At 48.5% G+C, this 24,210-nt stretch overlaps 1 protein-coding gene and 1 pseudogene across 2 annotated transcripts in view; both read right to left on the bottom strand.

The window, feature by feature from the left end:
• Nucleotides 1-24,210, bottom strand: part of CCDC60 (coiled-coil domain containing 60) — a gene marked incomplete at both ends in the record, with an annotated part of 178,894 nt that overhangs the window by 154,054 nt on the left and 630 nt on the right. The window lies entirely within an intron of this gene.
• Nucleotides 4,809-21,996, bottom strand: LOC308277996 (actin-binding protein IPP-like; annotated as a pseudogene). The gene is made up of 3 exons: nucleotides 21,921-21,996; nucleotides 21,761-21,828; nucleotides 4,809-6,140 (listed from the first exon to the last, which is right to left on the bottom strand). The product of its transcript is annotated as an actin-binding protein IPP-like (transcript).

The raw sequence follows: 24,210 nt of genomic DNA, 5'->3' as shown, positions 1-24,210 counted from the left end.
TGGAGGCTAAATGTGCCGATCTTTGAAGTGACTAGATCAGGGATGGCCCAGAGCAAGTACAGGGGCATTTTCTGTGACTTCTGTTTTTTCCTCCTTCTCCCGGGTGGCTCGCCTCGATACCACAGGGCAAGACTGTTTGTGTTTTGAGAGACACAGTCGCATGCCCTACATCTGGATCTCAAGTTTTCTTATCCAGTAAATTAAGGGAATGGGCCGGGCGCGGTGGTGCATGCCTGTAAAAAAAAAAAAGGCTGGTGGTGTAGCTCAGAGCCCCATCCCAGCCTGAGATCGGTCACCCAGTGCCCAATCTCATCACCCCGCTCCTCTCCCCTGAGAAGCACAGATTTGGCAAAAGTTCTGGCTTCAGTGGAGGCAGAAGAGGCTCTGGTCTTTCTCCCTTGGTCCAGTTATTGGGCTTCTTTATATATTCTCTGTTTTCATATCTCCAGATGGGGAGAGATCGCTCCGCTCTAGAGCTGTTTGGGGATGAGGGAGCTCTGAGCTGGCCTTCCATGGAGGTCCTCAATGTGTCCTTGTGGCCACGACTGTGAGGCCAGGGCCCCAGGGAGGAAGCCTGGAACCTTAATATAGGCATCTAGCCGGGTGTGTGGGGTTCACTTGGAATCCCAGTACTTGGGAGGCTGAGACAGAAGGATTGTAGATTCAAGGCCAGCCTCAGCAACTTAGCCCTCTACAATTTAGTGAGACTCTGTTTCAAAATAAAATAACAAAATAGGGCTAGTGGCATAATTTGGAGGTAGAATGCCCCTGGGCTGCATCCCTCAGTATCATAAAACAAAGCAAAGCAAAGCAAAGCAAAACAAAACAGGCATCTTGGCCCTGGTTCCCTTCGCTGGTCCCATAGACTGTGGCCCTGCTATTCCAGTTTATTGGAGAGACCTCATTTCTGACTCCTCAGGCTGTTGTGCCTGCCAGCATGCCAAACATTCTGGTGAGGCTCTGCTGGCGTTCAAGTCACATCTCCCAGAACACCCCACATTTATGTAGCAGGGGACGGATCACCCCCGGCAGCGCCACACAGGAGGCTTGCGGGGACCCACGGCCCAGGCGGTGCCTGTTCACTGCATCTGAGGACACAAAGGTAATCGGCCGTTCTCTCCATCTTGCTTCGGTTAACTGATGGGTCCCTCTTTACTTCATGAACCCCTCCTGAGCCGGGTGTGGTGGCGCACGCTTGTAATCCCCACGCTTGGGAGGCGGAGACAGGAGGATCACGCAGGTTCGAAGCCAGCCTCAGCTACTCAGTGAGGCTCTCAGCAACTTAGTGAGACCCTGCTTCCAAATAAAATATAAAAAAATAGGTCTGGAAGTGTAGCCTGGAGGTAGAAAGCCTCTGGGTTCCACCCCCAGTACCACCAAAAATAAATAAATAAATAAATAAATAAATAAATAAATAAATAAACAAATACCTCTCCTAGTATTTTTTTTAGGAAAAAAAGTAGGTACTTTATTAGTCTATTCTTTTGAAAACAATTTGTCATCGCTTAGGCATATTACAGCTGTTTTCAGGGATCTTCCAGATGTGTTAAACCCAAGCACTGTCTTAACATTACATTTCTGCTACACCAGTGTGAAACACCTTTCTTCACAGCGCCATTTTAGGTTGGTGCTAGGTAACAAGGAGAGACTGTAGGAATAGCTTGTAAACCTGCTTTGCACCAGAAGGCAGCTTCTTTGTAATAAAAACACCAAAGGCACAAGAGTTTAAGTCCTCTACAAATTATTATTATTTTTTTATTTTTTGGTGGTGCTGGGGGCGGAACCTAGGGGCTTTCTACCTCCGGGCTATACTCCCAGACCCATTTTATATTTTTATTTGGAAACAGGGTCTCACTGAGTTGCCGAGAGCCTCACTGAGTCGCTGAGGCTGGCTTCGAACCCGTGCGATCCTCCTGTCTCAGCCTCCCAAGCGCGGGGATTACAAGCGTGCGCCACCACGCCGGCCAACATAAGTTCCTTTCTTTCTTTCTTTCTTTCTTTCTTTCTTTCTTTCTTTCTTTCTTTCTTTCCTTCCTTCCTTCCTTCCTTCCTTCCTTCCTTCCTTCCTTCCTTCCTTCTTTCTTTCTTTCTGCCTGCCTGCCTGCCTGCCTGCCGGCCAACATAAGTTTCTTTCTTTCTTTCTTTCTTTCTTTCTTTCTTTCTTTCTTTTTTTTTTTTTTTTGCGGGTCTGGGAGTGGAACCCAGGGGCATTTGACCTCCGAGCTACACCCCCTGCCCTGTTTTTTATTCTCTAATTTGAAACCGGGTCTCACTGAGTTGCAGAGAGCCTCACTAAGTAGCTGAGGCTGTCTGCGAACCGAGATCCTCCGGTCTCAGCCCCCCAAATGCTGGGATGACAAGCGTGCACCACCACGCCCGGCTTCTCTACAGATGGTTTTGATGCTTCATGTTCACATTTCATAGATATAAACCAGGCATCTGTGTCCCTCTAGACTTTCAGGATACCCCGAGGAAGGGGACATTCCATCTTCACTGTATGATACAAGCTTTCCCTAATATATGTATGTGGTTGAATTATGAAGGAAAATATGCTTGTGGGCCAAACCAATGTTTTGTTGTTGCTGTTGTTTTAGTTTTGCAGGTCTGGGGATGGAACCCAGGGGCACTCTACCTCCAAGCTACACCCCAGCACTGTTTTTTATTCACATTTATTTATTTATTGGTGGTACTGGGGTTCCTTGAAACCCTTCTACCTCTGGGCTACCCTTTCAGGCCTATTTTTTAAAAATATTTTTTATTTGGAAACAGGGTCTCTTAAGCCAGCGAGGCTGGCTTCGAACCTACGTGATCCTCCTGTCTCCTCCTCCCAAGCGCGGGGATTACAAGCGTGCGCCACCACGCCCGGTTTATTCTTTTGTTTTGAAACAGGGTCTCGCTATGTTGTGGAGGGCCTCACTAAGTAGCTGAGGCTGTCCGTGAACCGCGATCCTCAGGTCTCAGCCTCCCAAATGCTGGGATTACAAGCGCGCGCCACCGCGCCTGGCTTACCAGTGTTTATTGAAATGAATGCTACCTGAGTATTTAATGCTGAACAAAGGTTTTCTATCTAAATAAATTGTTCATGATTCTAACAATATACTGAAAGGCTTCAGTAAGGAAATAGAACAACAAACGGTTGAGATAGCTAGTTAGCCTTAATGTGTGCAAAACCTTTAATGATATGGCTCAAACTGGCTAGTAAAAATAACTTAACAGTAATGGGCATATACACAATGACTCTTCAGAACTGAACAGAAAGTGATTTTTAAGGATGCTTCTCAAGAGGAAAAGGAGAAGTTCTGAGAACCAATTCTGGATCAGGAGGCCTGTCAGCTTATACCTTTGAGCCATTGTCTATAAAAAGTTTCATATTGACAGGCTAAGTATCCCTATCTGAGATGCTTGGGAACAAAAGTGATTCGGGTTTTAGAGTTTTATAGATTTGGGGATATCTGCATAGATTCGCTGGCTGAGCATCCCTATTCTGAAAAGCCAGAACGCTCCAAACTCAACACTTTTCAAGCCTCTGTCCATATTCAGAAGGCCTCAGATCTCAGATTAAGGATGCCAGGAAATACTTTTGTATTAAGTGCATACTTAGGCTTGCCCAAGTGCAAGGAAATTTCACTAGGCTTGAAAATCTAATAAAAGTCTCCCTTCCTAAATAAAGCCAAACAGATAATTTGGGTGACTATCTCGAAAATAAGGCAGAAATTTCTAGGTACGTAATACTGCCCACCGGGCTATCTATTTCAATCAAGGACTGTCCCTAAGAGCCTCCTGTGAATGATCTTTCTGGCATTCTCAGAATCAAGACAAAAAAAAATGAATAAAAGCTTTACTATGGCTGTCAACAGACAAAAATGTTATCTATGGAGTTAGATATCTCCTAATGTATCTGCTACCAATAAAATGTTTAGGGCTAGTGAAAAGTCACAAAAAATAAGAAATCAGATGCTTTCCCTAATATGTGAAAGCTAAGGAGAAACGGGTCATAGGAGGAACTCTAGATGAAAAAGGAAATCCTATAGAGGCGCAAACAAGACAACCTAAATGAGGGGATGGGAGGGGGGAAGAAGGAAAATCTCTGAAATACACAATGTACTTAAACATATCGAAGTCAACCACTAAGCCAAGCAAGGGAAGGAGGGACGGGGAGGGAATGGGGTGGGAATTGGGTAGGGGTTAAATCAGTGACGTGTACATGCATGTACACACAAGTTTTTACCCCAATATGAGGTATGAATATAATGCACCAATAAAAAATTTTAAAAAAAGAAAGAAAACTGGTGTCAACCAAAAGTGGGACGCTGTTTCACTGGGTTTTCTCTGAGATTGTGCTGTGGCCGTAGCAAACTGAGTTCTCTATCAAATCAGATCTTTAAATTGTCTCATGGATGTTATCCCTACACATCATATACAGCTTACATTACAACTTGAACTGTACTGGCCAAAATAGCCAAAGGGACCTGTTATTAACCAGAAGCTTATAGCAAAAAAAACCTTTTACAAATAGGACTCGATGCTTAACTACACAATTATAAAGCATAAACATCATTTCTTTTGTTGGTGACAAATCTATGGTCGGTCTCTCTTAGCATAGGATATATTCCATATCGTTTCTCATCACATTTTTAGAAAAATCACTCTTTAGTGACTTACCTACCCAATGCATGTTAAGCTCAAGGGAATGAAAAGGAGGCCTATCATCAAATATGTGTTTAATTTGCAAAAGGTCAGATTCTATTTTTCAAAATGTTTCTTGTGCTCTTAGGCTTTATATTTCTTGTGCTCTTAGGCTTTATATTTCACAGTACAGCAACACGCCCTTCACAACGACTAGTGATCATATTACCAATTTCTGTCCATGTATCTGAATGAGGATTATAAACTTCAACTGAATCCAGCGTACCTGGGGCCATGAAATCATGGCTGGAAGATCGGCCTCCAGAGACATACAGAGGACCACTGACTGCCACAACACATGCGCCTGCTCTAGGGACCTTCAACTGGGGCAACTTCAACCCACTTTTCCTCTTCAAAGGAGTATGTCTTCACAGCATGAAGAGCGTCTCATCCCACCCTCCAATGGAGTAGAGCAGTCACTGCGGCCATTCCAAGGTAGGCTCTTCTGGGTCCCATAGTGGGAAGCGGAGTCCAGCGCTTAGAAAGTGGACCGTAAACTTCAAAAGAACCAAGCTCCAGTCCTTCATTGTTTATTCCCCCAATTACTAAATTAAACCTTGCATCTCACAGCGCCCAAAGTAGTAGTGTGACACAGCCCCGTTGCCAACCACTTCCCACGGGATCAGATGGTTCAGTGGCGTTCCCTCTCTCAGCTCCAATCCATCCACCCAAAGCCCTGTGACATACGTGCACTCCCAAGCCGCAGCGGGGGTGACTCACTGAAGCTACAGCTGTCTGCTGTTTAGTAACTTGGTCATAGCATTCAGTACAGTCAAAAATCATGGAATCCTTTTCACCTCCAATAGCGTCGAGCATCCCTCCCAGAATGGCTACTCCCTGTCCACATCGAGCCTGATGAAGGGGGGAAAAAAAATGGTCCAGTACTGGCTGAAAGCGTCAGAACGTCCTACACAGCTGAGGGCTCTTGCTGTCATCCAACGACCCCCTGCAACCGGGTATGGCCACCTACTGCATACGGGTACTTTCTTGCTTTCTTGGGAGGGCGAACCTTAGAGGTTTGCAGGAAACTACAAAACTTGTTCTCTCTGGGAGATCGGCGCACTCCACGTACCCTTTCAAAAGTGTTGACGGTGCAACATGAAGATTAAAACCCGACACTCCTTCCATATACTTTAAAGGGCTCTGAGGAGGTAACGAGGGGATCGAATCGGGTCTAGCACTCGTACCACAAGTCTCCCTTCTGCCAGATCTTTCGGAATCAACTGCATGGCGGCTAAGAAGGCCCGGGGTTCATCCTCAGTGCTAAGCTCCTCACTTCCTGAGATGCTGATCAGCTGACCTTTTGTCAGTGCCGGGAACGCGTCTCCATTATGAACCTCCGAGAAACGGGCACGGCTGTGGTATTCTGTGGATTCCAGAAGATCATGGCGGGCAATTTGCTCAGGGAATTGAAAGCGCCCAGTGCAGTTCAGTGGGTCCGCGGTCAATGTCCGCTGCAATGATCAGCTCCTGGACATTATTCACACCCATGTTCCCTCTAGGTGTGCAGATGAGTTCCAGAAGTCATCGCAAGACCCCAGCTTCAGTTGCTAGAGTCTGCACAATATCTGTTCAGGACCCTTTTATTCATCCGGTGGACAGAGCCGCAGAGTGGACGGCTGGCAGCCACAGCCAGCTGCTGAACATTCCAAGTCTCCTTCCCAACTCGTAGCCGCAATCGCAGAATAGACGTCCGTTTCTCGTTTTACTGATCTGGGTCAAGATGAGTTGAGCACGTTTATCTGATGAAAATGGATCGTCACCAGCCATGGACCGGCCTTCATTAGCCATGATGACCACAGATTGATTAAAAAGTCTTGCCCATATCCCGCCGTGTCCCCTTCCCGCTGGCTGGGCCTGGCTTTCCTCTCCCTCCTGGTATTACTGATTCCATTTTCCTCTAGCTCTTGTCTCTAAACACACACCGCCACCACCACCACCACCACCAACAACAACAACAATGACAATAACAACAACAGCAACAAAACCCCCCAAGCCCCAAATGACATAAAACACAGTATCAAACCCAGGAAAAAACTATAAACTCTACATTGTGTTACGTGATACCATACAATGGCAGCGTTTGGTACATTTGGCAGTGAAGAATCTATTTTTGTTTTCAAGCTATAAATTAAATACAAACAAGGAAACATACGATGCTGAAGTGTTTCTTTTTCTTGGGTCCCCCCCCCAGTGGATATGTGCTTATATATTTTCTCTTTTATTTATTTTTTTTTTTTTTGCAGTACTGGGGATGGACCTCAGGAGCATTCTACCTCTGAGCTACACCCCCAACCCTATCTTTCTTCTTTTTCCCTCCCTCCCTCGCTTCCTTCCTTCCTTCTTCCCTTTTTTCCTTTCTTTTTTCTCCTTCTGCAGTATTGGGGGTGGAACCCAGAGACATTCTATCTCCGATCTACACCCCCAGCACTATTTTTTTATTCCTTATTTTGAAACAAGGTCTTACCAAGTTGCAGAGGGCCACACTAAGTAGCTGAGGGTGTCCACGAACCTGTGATCCTCTGTCTCAGCCTTTCAAGTACTGGGATTAAAAGCGTGCAGCACCACAGTGGGCCTTCTCTTTTTAAATGTCTCTTACACGCCAGAGATGACTTGACCCTTCTCTAATCTGTCCTTGTCTTTCCATCTCTCCTCCAGTAAGTCTAATCAGGATTGGCCTCAGGCGTGGGGGGAATCAAGAGCTTTGAAGCCAGGCAGAGCTGGGTTCAAATCCCAGTGGTATCACCAGGGACAGGTCATCTCACCTCCCGGGATCTCTGACTCTTCGTCTGCCAAATGGAGCTTAATATACGCCTGAGGATTTAATGAAATAATGTTTTAAAGAAATGCCTATCAAGCCAGATGTGGTGGCATATGCCTATACTCCTGGTAGTTGGGAAGAGGAGACAGGAGGATTGCAAGTTTGAGGACAGCTCAGTAACTTCGTGAGATCCTGTTTCAAAATAAAAATAAATAATAGAACTGGGTGTGGTGGCACATGCTTATAATCCCAGCATTGGGGAGGCTGAGACAGGAGGATCGCGGATCACGGACAGCCTCAGCTACTTAGCGAGGCCCTCTGCAACTCAGTGAGACCCTGTTTCAAAATAAAGAATAAAATATAGGGCAGGGGATGTAGCTTGGAGGTCAAATGCCTCTGGGTTCCATCCCCAGACCTCCCCACAATAATAATAATAATAATAATAATAATAATAATAATAATCCAGAGCTGGGGGTATAGCTCAGAGGTAGAACATCCCTAGGTTACATCCCCAGTAGCACAAAGAGTGAAAGAAAGACAAAAGCGCTATGGTGACACCTGCCACGCCACGTGCGTGTTCAGTGCCGCCCTGGTTTCCATCTGTTTCCGGACCACTGAGCTTTGTGCACACAAAGGCTGTGCTCATCATCTGCCCCCACCCCCGGTCATCCTTGGTTCTCATTTCAAATTCTTCCAGGGAGCTTTTCCTGAAGTCTTGGACTAAACTAGGCCTTGCTACGGTTTCATCCGTGGCCACCTGGAATGCGTGGCTTTCTCTAACACCCCTCCTGCTCCAAGCGGGTTGTCCAAGGCGAGTCTCCCCCGCATCGGCGCTGAGACTACGCTCAGCACACCGGTGTGAGCGTCCATTCAAAGAGGAACCCGCGGGGGACTCAGCATTTCAGATCTTAGAACGGAAGGGGAGCTGGCACCAGCCTAGGCAGCCATCAGCAGATGGATAAACAGTGCTAGATTCCTATGATGAAGTGCAGGTCAGCAATAAAAGAGAACAAATTTTGTATCCATGTGGCTGAGTCTACAAAACATGTTGGATGGATGAGGCTGGACCCAGACAAGTATCTGATTCCATTTGCAAGAAATTCGCCAACAGGCAAGCATTCTAAGTACAGGGCTGGAATGTAGGTCAGCACTTGCTGGGTCTCAGGGTGGGGCAAGACCCGACCTCAAAGGGGTCCAGGGCACCTTTGGGGAAGATGGAAACGGTGGTGGCTCCCTGGTCCATGCATTTGCCAGACTCATCAAGCTCTGGACAGAAAGTGTGTGCATTTATATTTCTTGTATGTAGGTGGCACCTCAAAAGAGTTGGTTAAGCCGATGTGGTGGTGCACACCTGTGATCCCAGTACTTTTTGTGTGTGTGGTACTGGGGTTCCTGGAAACCCTTCTACCTCCGGGTTACACTCCCAGACCTATTTTTATATATATATTTTTATTTGGAAACAGGGTGTCCTAAGCCAGCGAGGCTGGCTTCGAACCTGCGCGATCCTCTTGTCTCCGCCTCCCAAGCACGGGGATTACAAGCGTGCGCCACCACCACGACCGGCTTGTGATCCCAGTACTTGAAGGAGTTTGAGGACAGCTTCAGCCGGGGAGCAAAAGTCACAGCAACTGAGTGAGATTCTGTTTCAAAATAAAAAGGGCTGGGGGTGGAGCTCAGAGATAGAATGCCCTGGGTCCAATCCCCAGTAACACAGATACACACAGATACACATACACATACTAAAAAAAATATATATATAGCTAAAATCAATGGATAAAACAGAAGAGTCAAAGCAAAGAGGGAAGGAGAGAAGGGAGAAGGGAAACAAGGATCCGAACTTGAAATCTCTGGCAATTAGAGGTTGAGTTCAATATCTGAGTGGAAAACTGCTGTTTTCATTGCAACAACAACAACAAAAAGATAAATGACAAGGGTTGTATTTCCAAAGACACGGGAGAGCTGTAGAAGCCAAAGGAGATGAGATGAACTGAAACTCCAGAGACAGGAGAGAGCTTAGAAATTATGAAAGCCATAAAACAGTGCAATGACATCTCTAAAGTGCTAAAACAAACCAGTAAGTGTCCCAAACCCCAAGCTTGCCCACCCACGGTTCTGTCTCCAAGAGAGATACCCCTCGAAGACAGCAACAAAGGCGGGGTGCTATTTTTCACCCCCAGCGGAACCGAGCTACAAGAAAGACTGGAGTCTCCAGGCTCCGGAATCGATTCCAGATGGAAGACCGGCGCGCAGGACGAGGGAAGGGCCGGGAGGGCCGCGGCGCAGCGGAGACACACGGCTGCTCGAGGCAGGGTCAGCGACTGCGGCTGCTGACTCCATGATACGCGCACAAAACGGCGCCAAGCACAATGCAAAGAATGGGTGAACTTGGCTCTGGTGAACTTAAGAAATTTTGCTCATTAAAGGCACCGTGAGGGGGATAAGAAGACGTACACGTGCCAGAGGACTCATACTTAGGCTGTATCTTTTTTTTATTATTAGCAAAGCTTTATTGTATTGAGATTCAAATATCAGTGTTCATCAGACAGATTCTTAATGAACATTATGACTACATCTGGATGCCCCTCTTTTTTTTTTTTTTAGGCTGTCTCTTTAAAGAACTCCTGCAAATCAATAATAAAACATAAACCGTTTTAAAAAGAGAGAAGTCGACCATGTGCCTACAAAGGAGAAATTCGAATGATCCAGAAAGATGTGAGAAGAGGTCCAGAGTCATCGTTATTCCTCGGGAAATGCAAATTAAAGTGTCAGCCGGTACTACCCGCGGTGAATAACTGTTTGGCAGCGTTTTGCTGAAGCTGGATCTATGCATATCCTCTGGCCAACAGTCTCACCATGGCAGACCTACGTTAATTCACTGAAAGGCACAAACCAAAAACAAACAAACAAAAAACCGTAGCATCTCTCTGATAGCATCACTGGACTTCTCTCCTGCCTGCCAGAAAAACACAACCCCAAAGACCGCCGACAGGTAAACAAGTAAGTTGTGGTTTATTCGTATGGTAGAATACTACACAGTAATGAAAAAGAACAAATGACGATTATACCCCACAGACATAAATGAATTCTATGAAGCTATGCAAATGAAGCCGGCTCCAAAAGAGATACATTGCCATATATTTCACTTATATGGTTTACTTATAAAGCAATATGCACTATGTATTTTACTTATATGAATCACTGAGATGAAGTTTTAAATTATTCAGTGAGGACAGAGGTGAGGACAGTGATTAGCTTGGGGGAAGACGGGTCACCTCTGGCCGGGTGTTTGGGGCTTTTGGGGGGTTCCGATGATGGTATCTTGGTTTTGTTAAAAAGTTTGCATGGGTCTTTTCACTAAACATCTGCGTTTGTGTGTTTTTCTCTGTGCGTGCCGTACTTTTCAACAAAATTGCTTTTTAAAAGCATTTGGAGGGAGAATAAAATAATTTTGGGGAAAAAAATAAACCTGTGGGCAGGACCAGAAACCAACAAAGGAAGAAAAGTTGATGAAAACTTTGAGCAAAGTTGATTACAGAAAGCCAAGTGTGCTGGCATGCGCCTGGCATCCCAGTCCAGGGGAGGCTGAGATGGGAGAGTAGCGGGTTCGCGGCCAGCCTCAGCTACTTAGTTAGCCTCTCGGCCACGTAGAAAGGCCGTGTTTCAAAGTAAAAAATAAAGAGGGCTAGGGGTATGGCTTGGAGGTAGAACGCCCCTGGGTTCAATGCCCGGTAACGTGGACGCGCACGCACGCACGCACGCACGCGTGCACACACGTACGCGTGCACACATCCCGGAATCTCTGCCTCTATCTTGCAGTTCTGTTGCGAGGGAGGCACGTGGCAACCTGACCTGGGCTTTGCAGGGCAGTCAGCTGGAAGTCTGCTTAAAGACTGACCTCACTTCATGGGCAGTTTCTAGAAACAAATATGGCATTCGATGGGCGAAGGACTGTGGACGTGGCGTTTTGGACAAAATGACTAGGGATGAGCAGATATTATAAACGGGACGGCTGACCCAAGAGAAATGAGCTGAAGCGCTCCCTCCGCTCTAGCAGAGCTCACTAGCACGGGCACCGTATCCAAGGAGACCTTGGTTTCCGCAGAAATTTCTACTGATGAGCTTCGATACTCGAAGAGATTTCACCTCCCGTGGCTGGGCGGCCTGGAAGTGGACGGGCCTCTGGAATATTCTGGAATAATCCAGAAAATCAAAAGGCAAAAAAAAAAAAAAAAAATCCCAAGAGCAACACATTTTCAGTAGGATCTGGATTGTTCAGAGCAAGTAAATGGGCAGAAAGAGCACAGGCCTGCTGTTTGAAGAAGACAGGGATTGGTTTATTGCCTTTCTTTCATGGACCTTAAAGCACATAGACCACACCCTGCAAACGTGTGTGTGTGTGTGTGTGTGTGTGTGTGTGTGTGTGTGTGTGTGTGATACTGGGGATTGGACCCAAAGGTGTTCTACCGCTGAGCTATACCCCTAACCCCATTTTAATTTATTTTTGCAGTACTGGGGATGGAACCCAAGGGCATTCGACCTCTGAGCTACACCCCCTGCCCTATTTTTTACTCTTTATTTTGAAACAGGGTCTCACTGAGTTGTGCAGAGCTTCACAATAAGTATTAACTGAGGCTATCTGCGGACCGCGATCCTCCAGTCTCAGCCTCTCAAATGCTGGGATTACAAGTGTGCGCCAACACGCCCGGCTGCCCTATTTTACTTATTTATTTATTTTTTGGCACTGAAGATTAAACTCAGGAGCATTCTACCTCCAAACTACACCCCCAGCCTTATTGTATTTATTTATTTACTTTGAAAAAAGCTCTCACTAAGTTCCTGAGGCTGGCCTTGAACCTGCAATCCTCCTGTCTCAGCCTCCCAAGTACCAGGATTACAGGCATGCACTACTGTACCCTGGTCTAATCTATCTTGCTTTAACGAGCCATCGGTCAGTGCCTGGACCTTTCAACATTTTTTTTTATCAACAAGAGAAAAGGAAGGGAGGAAGGAAGGAAGGAAGGAAGGAAGGAAGGAAGGAAGGAAGGAAGAAAAGCTTGGTTACCCAAGTGACAAGAACTACTGTAAGTAAGGGCTATCATTAGGCTCATTTTGCAGACCAGGGGACCGAGGCCTGGCGGGAGAGGTGATTCTCCCAAGGTGTGGCGGCTGGGGCGGAGCAGAGCCAGGGCTCACAGGATGCCCGCCGGGCTGCAGGGCCAGAGAAGGTGCCGTGGCAACGTCGTGTGTGGGCAGGGAGCGGTTAGATGCACCTGGAGGTGCCCCTGTGGCCCCGCCCTGAGCGTTTCTCAAAACCCTGGGATCTGTGTTACTCTGCCTCCTTGCATGGAAGGGTCTTCCTGGCCTTGCTGCCGTCGCCCTGGAACCCGCTGCTCCAGCACAAAGCCGACCCTGGTGCTTCTTGGTCGTGCTTGGCGAGAGGCCGCAAAGGCCCGGGGGCTGTGCACCTGCCCTGCACTCCGCCTCTCCTGCCTTGAACCCGCTAGGCCTTTGTGCATTGCTTTATCCCCCCACCCCCCTTTCCATTTGGAGCTAATAATATGCTTTGTTGAGAACCAGGCTTTGTAAAATGAGCACATTATCTGCAAGAACATTGCCTGGTTTACATTAATGACTTGCAACTTGTATTGAATTCTTCATCACGACCCTCCTGCGCCTCCTGCCTGGGGCCCTGCGCTCTGTGCTGCGGTCATTGGGGAGAAAGTCTTCCTCTTCTCTGTTAGGCTGGAGAGGCAAACCTTCAGGAAAACGACCATTTGTGCTGAAAAGCCCTTGCAGACTCCACCGAAACGGCCCAAATTGTGGTCCTGTTATTTATAGCTGGAGACGCCTCCGCTGTCTTCTGCATTGGGTTTGGAACGCCCTCTGGACCACTCTGCCATCAATCTGCTCTAATGATCTATTTGCCCAAAGTGCACAGTTGCAGACAGATGCCCGTTACAACCCGGGGCGGATGAAAGAAGGCAGGAGCGAAGCCAGGGGCCGTGGGATTGGACCGCTCTGCCACCGGGCCAGGGGGGCCTTCTCTCAGCATTCAAGTGTATGGCTGTCTGGGGCCTTGCTTTCTCTGCTTTGAAATGTAGAAGATTATTACAATAATTTAAAATACTTCCGGGCATGGTGGCGTATGCTGCAATCCTAGTACTTGGGAGGCTGAGACAGGAGGGTGGCATGTTCGAGGCCAATCTCAGCAACTCAGCAAGACTCTGTTTCAAAGATGAGAAGGAGGAGGAGGAGGAGGAGGAGGAGGAGGAGGAGGAGGAGGAGGAGGAGGAGGAGGAGGAGGAGGACGACCCAGGCCACCTATTCTGATTCCCACAGACCCTACAGAACCCTCTCCAACTCCAAAACCCTTGCAAGTTTTGCACTCTCTCTAAGACTCCTACATTTGTGCTCTCCGGAATCCCTCAGTCTCTAAAAATGCCAAAGACTCAGTTTGGTTATCAAGATGGTATGAGCTACCGAGGAACAGCAGCGCAGGTGATGGCCGTGTGCTAACTGCTCCAGGGCATCCGCCTTGAGGGCTCTTAGAAAGGACACGTGTTGGTCATGTCACCTGTTTAGCTCCCTTTCCTGCACACATACAAAACCATCAGTCCAGAGCCATCATCCCCAGAAGTGTCAGGGTTTAAGTGTTTTAATTCTTGATATTTGGGGGCCATTGGCTTTGACCTCAAAAAAGGAAATAGAAAGAGATTATATTTACTGAGCGCTTATTATATGCCAGGGCTTTGCTAAACGTTGTTATTGGTCCTCCAGCAACACGGTGAGGTGGAATTGTTAGCCTTCCTTTCTTATTTCCTTCCTTCCTTCCTTCCTCTCTTTCTTTCTGCACTAGGGATCAAACCTAGAAGTATTCTACCTCCAAACTAAACCTCCAGTCCTTTTTAAATTTTTTTTTTTATATTGAAACAGGATCTCACTAAGTTGCTGAAGGCCTAGCTAAGTTGCTGGGACTGGCCTTGAACCTGTGATTCTCCTGTATCAACCTCCCAAGTACTGGGATTACAGGTGTGTCCCAGCGTGCCTGACTTCCCTTAGTATTTTGATATGAGAGACAGGGAAACTGAGCCACAGGCAGTAACTTGCCCAAGATCATACTGCAAGTATCGGGATGGTATCCATTATATGGAGTACCCAGATAGTGCTGGGGACATAGCTTTGGATAAAGCACTATGGCCCTCCTTTGTACTTGTTCGCATGAGATCTATGGTTGCTGGAGGACTGTGTAGCCCTACTGCATGCGGAGCTATCCGTGGTCCTGAAAGCAGACAGGCATATTGGGCATCCTTCCCGTGCCTGCCCTGTGCTGGGCTCTGGGTACAATCCTGAGCCCAAGCTCAGTGCTGAGACCAGAAAACTAAGCAGGCGACTCTGATGCAGTGTATTTTTTAAAACAGAGAATAAAAACTTCAGTGGGTCAGAGCTTGGATTCAGGGTGAATCCATTTAACTAGATATTCGCCCAAATTATTCAACCCAATTATCCTGTTTACGATGCTCAGCATCTCAGCCCAGAACCTTGTCCCTCATTAGTGGGACCTATCTGCATCTCGGTTTCATCTAGCAGGTCTTGGCAGTGTATTGACCCAGGATCCAAATATGCTTTTCTGAGAAATGTGCCTCTAATTAGAAATGGCTTATAAATCTTCATTGAAGTGAACATTATTTAGAAAGATGAGGCTAAGCCACAGACATGATTTCCCCCCTTCTTTCTCCCCTCCTTAGCTGTATTTCTCTGCCAGAAACGCGGCAGCATATTTTAGCAAGAGCTGTAGAAGATGCAAATGCCCTTGTGCGTGGTCACGGGCGCAGTCACATTCCTGCTTGCACTGCCTGCAGCTAAAATTGGCGCTTTCCCTTCTCTGCCAGACTTTAAATGGTGCCAACAGATGCCCCTTTTGGAGAGATACTTGCCTTCCGCCCTCGTTATGACAGCCTGGAAGGAATGTCTTCCTAACAGGCTCTCGGTGGTCATTTGGTCGTGGGTTCAAATCCCAGCAGCTTTGCCTGCTTACATTAGACTCTCCGGGCAGGCTGAACAGCTTCTCCAAGGCTTCCTCATCTCTTTAAACAGGGGCCACGATAGTGTCTGCATCCACAGGATTTAGGAGTTAATTTTAACCATCTACACAAAGCATTTGGTATGCAATCGGTGCTTTGAAGTCATGGGGCGATCAAAGAGCCCAGGGACTTCTAGGTTAGATTCTTTCCTTCCAGGTTACATTCTTATCTTTTTTTTCCCCTAAAGGTAAAGATAAAGAATCAGAGAGGCTACCTGGTTTGTCGAGGTCACACAGCCAGGTAGTGAGAATGCTGGAAGCCAGGTCTCCTGATCCTGGACCAGGGCTCTGCTTCCTTACCACCATCCAGACCTCTGGAAACAGCTGGACATGGAAAACAAATCGGGGCTGGCTTTGAGGGGAGCTCTTGAGCCCCCAGCTACTTTCTTACTAGGTCCCACCCGCACTACAGGCTCCTCTTGCTGTTCTGAGCAGGGTTGGTTTGGCTTTAAGGTTAATTGACAGTTGCCAGTGAGTCAGAAAGTTCTAGAAAGATTGACCTGATCACCCGAGTCTTTTTTTTTTTTTTTTTTTTGTCCTAGGGATTGAACCCTGGGGCATTCTACCTCCGTGCTATGCTCCTAGCCTTTTCTATTTTTTTATTTTGCAACAGGGACTCATTAAGTTGTTGAGGGCCTCATTGAATGACTGCGGCTGTCTGCGAACCTATGATCCTCCTGTCTTAGCCCACTCTGAACCTCTGCTCTGTGGCGGGTCCTCTTGAATCCTGGGGTTCTGCTTAGCCCAACAAATAAAGCCGACACACTCCTTTTCCTGGGAGAGATTCTCGTTCTCAAAGGAAGACAATGGTATGAAGGGGAATTTTATGACGCAAAGAAAGCTTTCGACTTGGCTTGGGAGTGGTGTTCAAGAAAGGCTTCTGTAGAGAAATGACAACACTCAAAGAATGAGGTGGAAATGGAGGACCTGCCACCCCAGACAGCCAGCCTGGAGCCGGGCGTGGTGGCGTGCACCTGTAATCCCCGTACTTGGGAGGCTGAGACAGGAGGATTTCAGGTTTGAGGCCAGCTTCCAGAAATTTAGTAAGACCCTCAGCACTTAGCAAGACCCTGTTTCCAAATGAAAAATAAAATAGAGCCGGGAGGTGGAGCTCAGAGGCAGAATGTCCCCGAGCCCCCAGCACCGCAGAACAAACCAACAAACCAGTTTAGTTCCTGAGTAGGGACCAGGCATGAGAAACGAAGCCGGAGAGTTTACCAGGGGCCAGATCAGGGAGCCCGTTAAGCCCCATTGAAGGGATCTGCTCTCGTTTTGACAGCAGTGGTGGGTCACTGGACCTTTCTTCTTTTAACCATGGGAAGGATACTATCATACTTACACTGAAAAAGAGTGTGTCAGGAGAAGGTCAGATACAGAGTGCACTGGGGGCTCCCGAGATCTTCAGGGCAAGAGATACCGGTGCTAGGAACCAGGCGGTGGCCTTGGAGAAAGAGAAAATACCCAGAGACCCCCCAACCTAGGCCGCTGATTGGACCTCTGGGGCGGGGGCGGGGAGAGGTCAAAGATGAACGGTTGGGGACTTGAGGGCATTTCTTATGTAGATGGAGAAAGATGATCAGGACTGTGGTGGCCCTCAGCAAGGATGATGATGGTGGTGGTGGTGGTGGTGGTGGTGGCGGTGGTGGTGATGATGGCGGTGGTGGTGGTGGTGGTGGTGATGATGGTGGTGATGATGGCGGTGGTGGTGATGATGGTGGTGATGATGGTGGTGGTGGTGGCGGTGGTGGTGGTGGTGGCGGTGGTGGTGATGATGGTGGTGATGATGGTGGTGGTGGTGGCGGTGGTGGTGATGATGGTGGTGGTGGTGGTGGTGGTGATGATGGTGGTGGTGATGATGGTGGTGATGATGGTGGTGGTGGTGGCGGTGGTGGTGGTGGTGGTGGTGGTGGTGGTGGTGGTGGTGTATTCGTGCCACACAGGGTACCAAGAAAGAACTTTTCCCTGGAGGCGTGTGCTTGCGCCCCTCCCCCGCCCGCCCCATGAGTTGGAAACTGAGTGAGAAACTGAATTCAGCGTCTCACACTGCTCCAGGTCCGCATCCAGCCAGCCCTCGAGATTCACACTGGATGGCTTCACTGCACACGTACTTCCAAGCTAGAACTTGCTTCTGTCTCTAAGTTCCTGTACACGGTCAGCCTCTGGGTCCCTGTGTTCTGCGTCCGCATGTTCAGCCTACGGCGGGGCGGGAATCGTTGGGAAACAATTGTGTCTGCACGGAACATGTACGGATTGGTTTTTTTGGCTACTATTTCCCAAACAACGCACTAGTTAGACGGCGTGTGCATCGCAGTAGGTGTTAGGAACCATCCGGAGCCAGGTGCAGGGGCTCACGCTTGTAATCTCAGCACTTGGGAGGCCGAGACGGGAGGATCGTAGGTTTGTGGCCAGCCTCGGCGACCGAGTGAGGCCCTCCATAACTTAGCAAGACCCCGTTTTCAAAATAAAATAATAAAAGAGGGCTGAGGTGTAGCTCAGTGAAGAAGGCTCCTGAGTTCAATCCCCAGTACCACAAAATACGTACATACGCACATACATACATAAATGCACAGTTATCTGGAGATGATTTCAAGTACACAGGAGGATATGTATAGGTTCTGTTTAAACATGATGCCATTTTTTTGTGGGGGGTTACTGTGAATTGAACTCAGGGAAGTTCTACCTCTGAGCTATATCCCTAGCCCTATTTTATTTTACTTGCTAAGCAAGATTAGTCAGAGTCACAAGAAAATAAGAAATCGTCTTTCTTTCTTTCTTTCATTTATTTATTGGATTTATTTATTTATTGGCTCTGGGGATTAACCCAGAGTTCTGTGTTACAGCCTCAGTCATTTTTACTTTTTTTTTTTTTTTTTGGTGGTACTGGGGTTCCTGGAAGCCCTTCTACGTAGCTCCAGGCTACACTCCCAGACCTATTTTTATACTTTTCTTAATTTGGAAACAGGGTCTCTTAAGCCAGCGCGGCAGGCTTCGAACCTGTGCAATCTTCCTGTCTCCGCCTCCCAAGCGTGGGGATTACAAGCGTGCGCCACCACGTCCGACCTATTTTATACTTTTTATTTGGAAATAGGGTCTCTTAAGCCAGCGCAGCTGGCTTCAAACCTTCACCATCCTCCTGTCTCCGCCTCCCAAGCGCGGGGATAACAAGCGTGCGCCACCACGCCCGGCCATTTTTACTTTTTTGTTTTGAAACAGTCTCGCTCAGCTGCTGAGTCTGTCCTCAAACCTGCGATCCTCCTGTATCAGTCTCCCAAGTACTGTGATTCCAGGCGTGCACCACCACGCCTGGTTTCCAGGGGTGTTCTACATTCAAAGCACAATACATAACCAATCTAACAATTCTCCCTATACCTGCTTCTCCCCTTCAACGGGACTCCGCTCACTGACGGCGGACTCCACCCTCAGCCTCCCGGAGACCTCGCCACTGCACGGACGCTCATTGGAATGGTGGCGGCAGAGGGGAGAGAGGCTCCCAGTAAAGATAACAACTGCTGTTGCTGCTTATTGGAGATTGACTGTAGCAGGTATTGGGCACGGAACTTCACATGCATTCTTTTATTTAATCCTACCAAGATATCTCTGCGGCAGAATTTATATCACGGAATCTCATACTAGGGAGTGTCCAAGAAGACCCACCTTTGCCTGGCTGCAAAGGCAGAGCTCTTACCCAGCGCTGAGCTGGTATCACAGCAACAGAGAATATGATCTGTTCTCCCTGGACCAAGAGCTTGCTCCATTCCTCCAGAACAGAGCACCCGCCACTCTTCCTGCGACGGAAGGTGATGCACGTAGTCCTTCCCTGTGCCCCGATTCACGTGGAGGGAACCGCCTGTCACATGGGCCTGCAATTAGACCCAGGCATGTGGCATGCGAGGCCAGCCTCAGCAAGTAGTGAGGTCAACTTATCTACCCCAAAGGAAGCAACTTAGTGACACCCTGCTTCGAGACAAAAAATTAAAAAAGGGCTGGAGTGTAGCTCGGAAGCAAAATGCCCCTGAGTTCAATCCCCAGCAACACAAAGCATTAGACCAAAGAAAAAAGAAAAAGAGGAGGAAAGAAAAAGAAACAACAAAACAAAAACCCAAAGCCCCAAATAAAAAATAAAACATTCAATTTTTTAAAAAAGCCTTGAATTTTGCAACCATCTCAGGTGGTAAAATGGAGCCAGAGGACCCCCTGGAGCGAGAGGAGGCTTTTTGCTATATTTTTGGCCTAAATCAGGAGTGATATAAAATCAGGTCTGGACAGCTGGGGTTCTTTAGGACTGTCTCTTGAGTGGCTGCCGAGACACAGTCAGTGACTCAGTGGAGGCGTGGTCCCTGTGATGGGGGCCACAGAGGTGGCCCAGCTCCGAGTCACTCCCCTCACCTGGGCCGACTCCTCGCATCTCCCAGGCTACAGTTTTCTCTATCTGGACCGGGAAGAAAAGCATTGCAGGTCTTCAGTTGATATATATTCTGTGGGAGTTGAGGTTTTCCTTGCTGGGGAAAATCTTTCTAAATGTGCTGTGCTTTCTGGATTCTGGCCAGCTCAGCTGGGTGTGGGTGGGCTGGACTTCTAGACCCTGTGGCCCAAACCCGTCTACTTCGTTCAAGGAAGAGGATAGACACGCGCAGGCCCAGGTATTCTCTGTCCCTGAGAGCCTGCAGGGTTTGTCCCCTGCTCTCTGCACCTGCCAATGTGCTTCTTGCAAAGAGCCAGCCCTGGGGCTCTTCAGGGCTGACTGCCCAGGACAGTACCCTCCGTCGGAGTTCGTGAACCGGATTAGACACCAGTGTCATGGCGATAGCCTTTGATGTCCGTGACTCCGTGCCAGGCGGTGCTCAAAGCTTCACCCAGGTTAACTCCACTCATGGGGGTGGGAGCTTTTAGTTAACTTCATCTGTTCTGAGATGCACATCTTTCTTTCTGCATTTTAACATCTCTCAAACTTGGACACATCTTATTAATTGATAATTCCCCCCCCCTACACACACACACACACTTTGTGGTAATGGTTGAGCCTAAGGACATTCTACCTCTGAGCTACATCCCCAGCCCAATTTTATTTATTTATTTAATTTTTTGGTGGTACTGGGGTTCTTGGAAACCATTCTACCTCTGGACTACACTCCCAGATCTATTTTATATTTTTATTTGGAAACAGGGTCTCTTAAGCCAGCGCGGCTGCCTTCGAACCTGCGCGATCCTCCCGTCTCCGCCTCCCAAGCGCGGGGATGACAAGCGTGTGCCACCACGCCCGGCTATTTTTTTTTAAATTTTGAAACAGGGTTTCACTAAGTCGCAGAGGGCCTCTCAGTCGCTGAATCTGACCCTGGACCTGCGCTTCCCCGCCTCAGCCTCTCGAGTACTGGGATCACGTGTGTGCCAACACCACTGCCCGGGTTTCCTTTCTTAGTGGCAGAAGAATTAAGATGCATCTTGAAATGGGAAGCTTCTTCGACTGTATAAAATCAGAGGGGGAAACTGAGGCACGGAGAGTCACTTATTTGCCCGAGGTTCTATTACTGGGAAGCGGTGGAATGGGAGTTTGACTCCACATGATCTGCTGATGAATTCGTCTTTTCAGGGACTCCATTAGACCCCCAGTGTGGGCTTCTGAAAGTTTTAGAATCTGCCCAAATTAGGAATGCTTTTTCTTCTCTGTTTTTTTATTTTTATTTTTATTTTTTGTGCTGGGGCTTGAACCCAGGGGCGTTCTACCTTCAAGCTGTACTCTAAACCCTATTTTTATTTTTGATTTTGAAACAGGGTCTCACTAAATTGCTGAGAGTCTTGCTAAATTTCTGAGGCTGGCCTCAAATCCATGATCCTCCTGTCCAGCCTCCCAAGTATTGGGATTACAGGTGTGCACCATCACGCCCGGCTCTCTGGGTTTTTCAAGGATGCCGTGGTGGAAACCTCGGGCGCCAGGAGACAGCTCGCATGAAGGGCCCCACACCTTCCTCTAGCTACTTTTGCCAATTGCTGTTTTTGTATTTCCATCCTGGAAGATGGAGGGGAGCTCTCTGCGGCTCCTCTGAGTGCTAGCGAGTAACTGCACACGCCCTCCTCTTCCCTCTGTCCCTGGCTAATCCTGTCAGGCTCCTCATTTTCTTCTATGGGAAGCAAGGGGCACCCTAAACAGATGAGGGGCTGTAACCTAAGGGCAAGCTGGAAGGTTTCCTCTACAAGAGACCCTCGAGCAGAGGATTTTCATATTTATATTCCTTCACTTGGACGCAAAAACCAAACCACATGATGGTCTGTACCAGGCAGCTGCCAACGTGGGCGACCTCCATCCCTGGGAGAGGGGAGATGCTAGTGTTCTAGGGCTTCGGGGTTTTCTTGAGATTCGTTCAAAATTCGAGCACACGGTGGTCTCTGCACCATCACCAGCCCAGCAGGGCTGCGCCGCCTTCTCCTCGGCGAGGCCAGGGGACTCTGGGACGTTTGTCCGGCTGCCTGGCATCTCGTCATTATCTTTGGATATGTTATTTGCTTTTCCTTTCCACAAGCCTGGACACCCCTGATTGTGTTCTACAGCTTCTTTCTATCCCCCTGGAACTGGGCACTGGACAGCACAACCGCTTGGTAAAGCTGGGTTAGTATAGACGGACAGACAGACAGGGGTTGATCTTTGGAGCAAGAAGGGTCTAAGTTCAAAGCCCAGCTGCGCCCGCTGGCTGGGGGCCTCGGGTTGGGGGCCTGTCCTCTCTGGGCCTCGGCGTTGCCATCTACCTTGAGAGGGGGAAGCAGATCACAAGGGCCGGAGAAGTTTCTGAAAACTTAGTGCCAAAGGCAAGACCTGGGCTCAGAGCGCGGCGCGCGGTGAATCCTCACTACGCACCCGCCATCACCGTCGGGAACACAGCTGCATCTGCTCACTTATTTATTTCTCTTTGATGGTACTGGAACCTAGGAGCATTCTACCTCTGAGCTACACCCAAGCCCTTTTTAAATTAAATTTAATTTAATTTTATATTTTTACTTCAAAATAGGGTCTCACTAAGTTGCAGAGGGTCTCCTAAGTTGCTGAAGCTGGCCTCGAACCTGAGATCCTCCTGTCTCAGCGTCCAGAGGACTGAGATTACAGGTGTGTGCCATCATGCCCGGCAACTGCGATTATTAGTTTTTCTCGCCCGCGGTCAGTCCTGGTCTCTTGTGACTTGTCAGTTCCTACTTAGCCTAGAGCAGGTTAATCGGTGCCTTCTGGAAGCTCTAAAATGTTCCAAAAGAAAGGCGCGGTGCTTTGACAGCAGGGCTGCCTGGCGTCGTTATTCCCTGGAGAGTGGGCTGAGGGCGGAAGGATTCCCACGAGGCGTGTGTGCCTGGGGTCTTAGTTAGTCGCACAGTTCCCTCAGGGCTTCCTTCCCATCCCTTGACCTCCTGGACCAGCCCCTACTAAGAGGTGACCAGCCTGCCCACGTTCTTCTCTCTGGGGGATGGAGTGGGTTACTTGAGTACGTGGCTTCTTTTCCCCTCAAATCCAGCACACTCGTGCATTATGCAAGCGCGCATACACGTCGCTGTCCCTGTCCCTTGCTCCTGTGGCGCCCTGTGACTCGTCCCCGACACGTCACCAAGGCCTCCCGCGATCACGCCTGCCTCTCCTCTCCTTTGCCCCCCATCCCAGACACACGCACCGTAGAGATGGAAAGCTTACAAGCGAGCCTTACGTTTTACAGCACAAGTGTTTAGCACATAACAGGGATTCAATAAATCTTTGTGAAATGGATGACAATAAACTTAAAATCAGTGCGTGCTCGCCAGGGGTTGGGGAACCACTGACTCATTTCGTGCTCACAGCAGTCTCACGAGGGGTGCTGTGCTGAGTCCACGTTATAGACGGTGATACTGAGGCAGGGAGGTGCTGCAACCTGGCCCGGGCCACAGGGCTGCTGCGTGGGGCTGGCCCAGCTGTAGGGCCGGCTCTCCCTGCTCCAGTGCCCCACGGCCCACCTGGCTCTTCGTTCCCCTGTTCCCAGGGCTCTGTTCTGGATCGAACACACCTCTGCGTCTCCTTAGAGAGGGAGAGAGATGGGGGCCGGGCAGCAGGGTGCACAGAGAAGAGCCTTAGAGCGGGTCCAGTTTTAAGCTCCCCAGGCTGTCCTCCTGTGGCATGGCCAGGAGGCACACACTGTGCCCTGGGGGTACCAGGGAGGCCAGCACTGCTTCTGTAGGGCTTGAAGGTTCCAAACCAAGGCACACTCACAATTATGGCCTATTCAGTGATGATCACTTGAAAACAGAAGCCTACCAGGCTTGGTGGTACACGCCTGTAATTCCAGTACTTGGGAGGCTGAGACAGAAGGATCACAGGTTCAAGGCCAGCCTCAGCAACTTAGTGAGACCCTGTTTCAAAATAAAAAAGGGCTAGGGGTATAGCTCAGAGGCAGAATGGCCCTGGGTTCAATTCCCAGTACCAAAACCCCCTAAAACTCCCCCAAACCCCAAAACCCAAGACCAAAAGCCCACCAGGCATGGCGGTACATGCCTGTAATCCTAGTATTTGAGAGGCTGAGACAGGAAGATCACAGGTTCAAGGCCAGCCTCAGCAACTAAGCAAGACCCTATTTCAAAACATAAATAGAAATAGCAATAAAAAAGGGTTGAGGTCTAGATCAGAGGTATAATATCCCTGGGTTCAATCCCCAGTACCAAAATCCAGTGAACCAACCAAAAC

Source organism: Muscardinus avellanarius (assembly GCF_963383645.1).
Source record: "Muscardinus avellanarius genome assembly, chromosome: 21".
Lineage (NCBI taxonomy): Eukaryota > Metazoa > Chordata > Mammalia > Rodentia > Gliridae > Muscardinus > Muscardinus avellanarius.
Note: the sequence above shows the minus strand (reverse complement) of the source record. Positions and strands in the feature narration are given on the sequence as shown.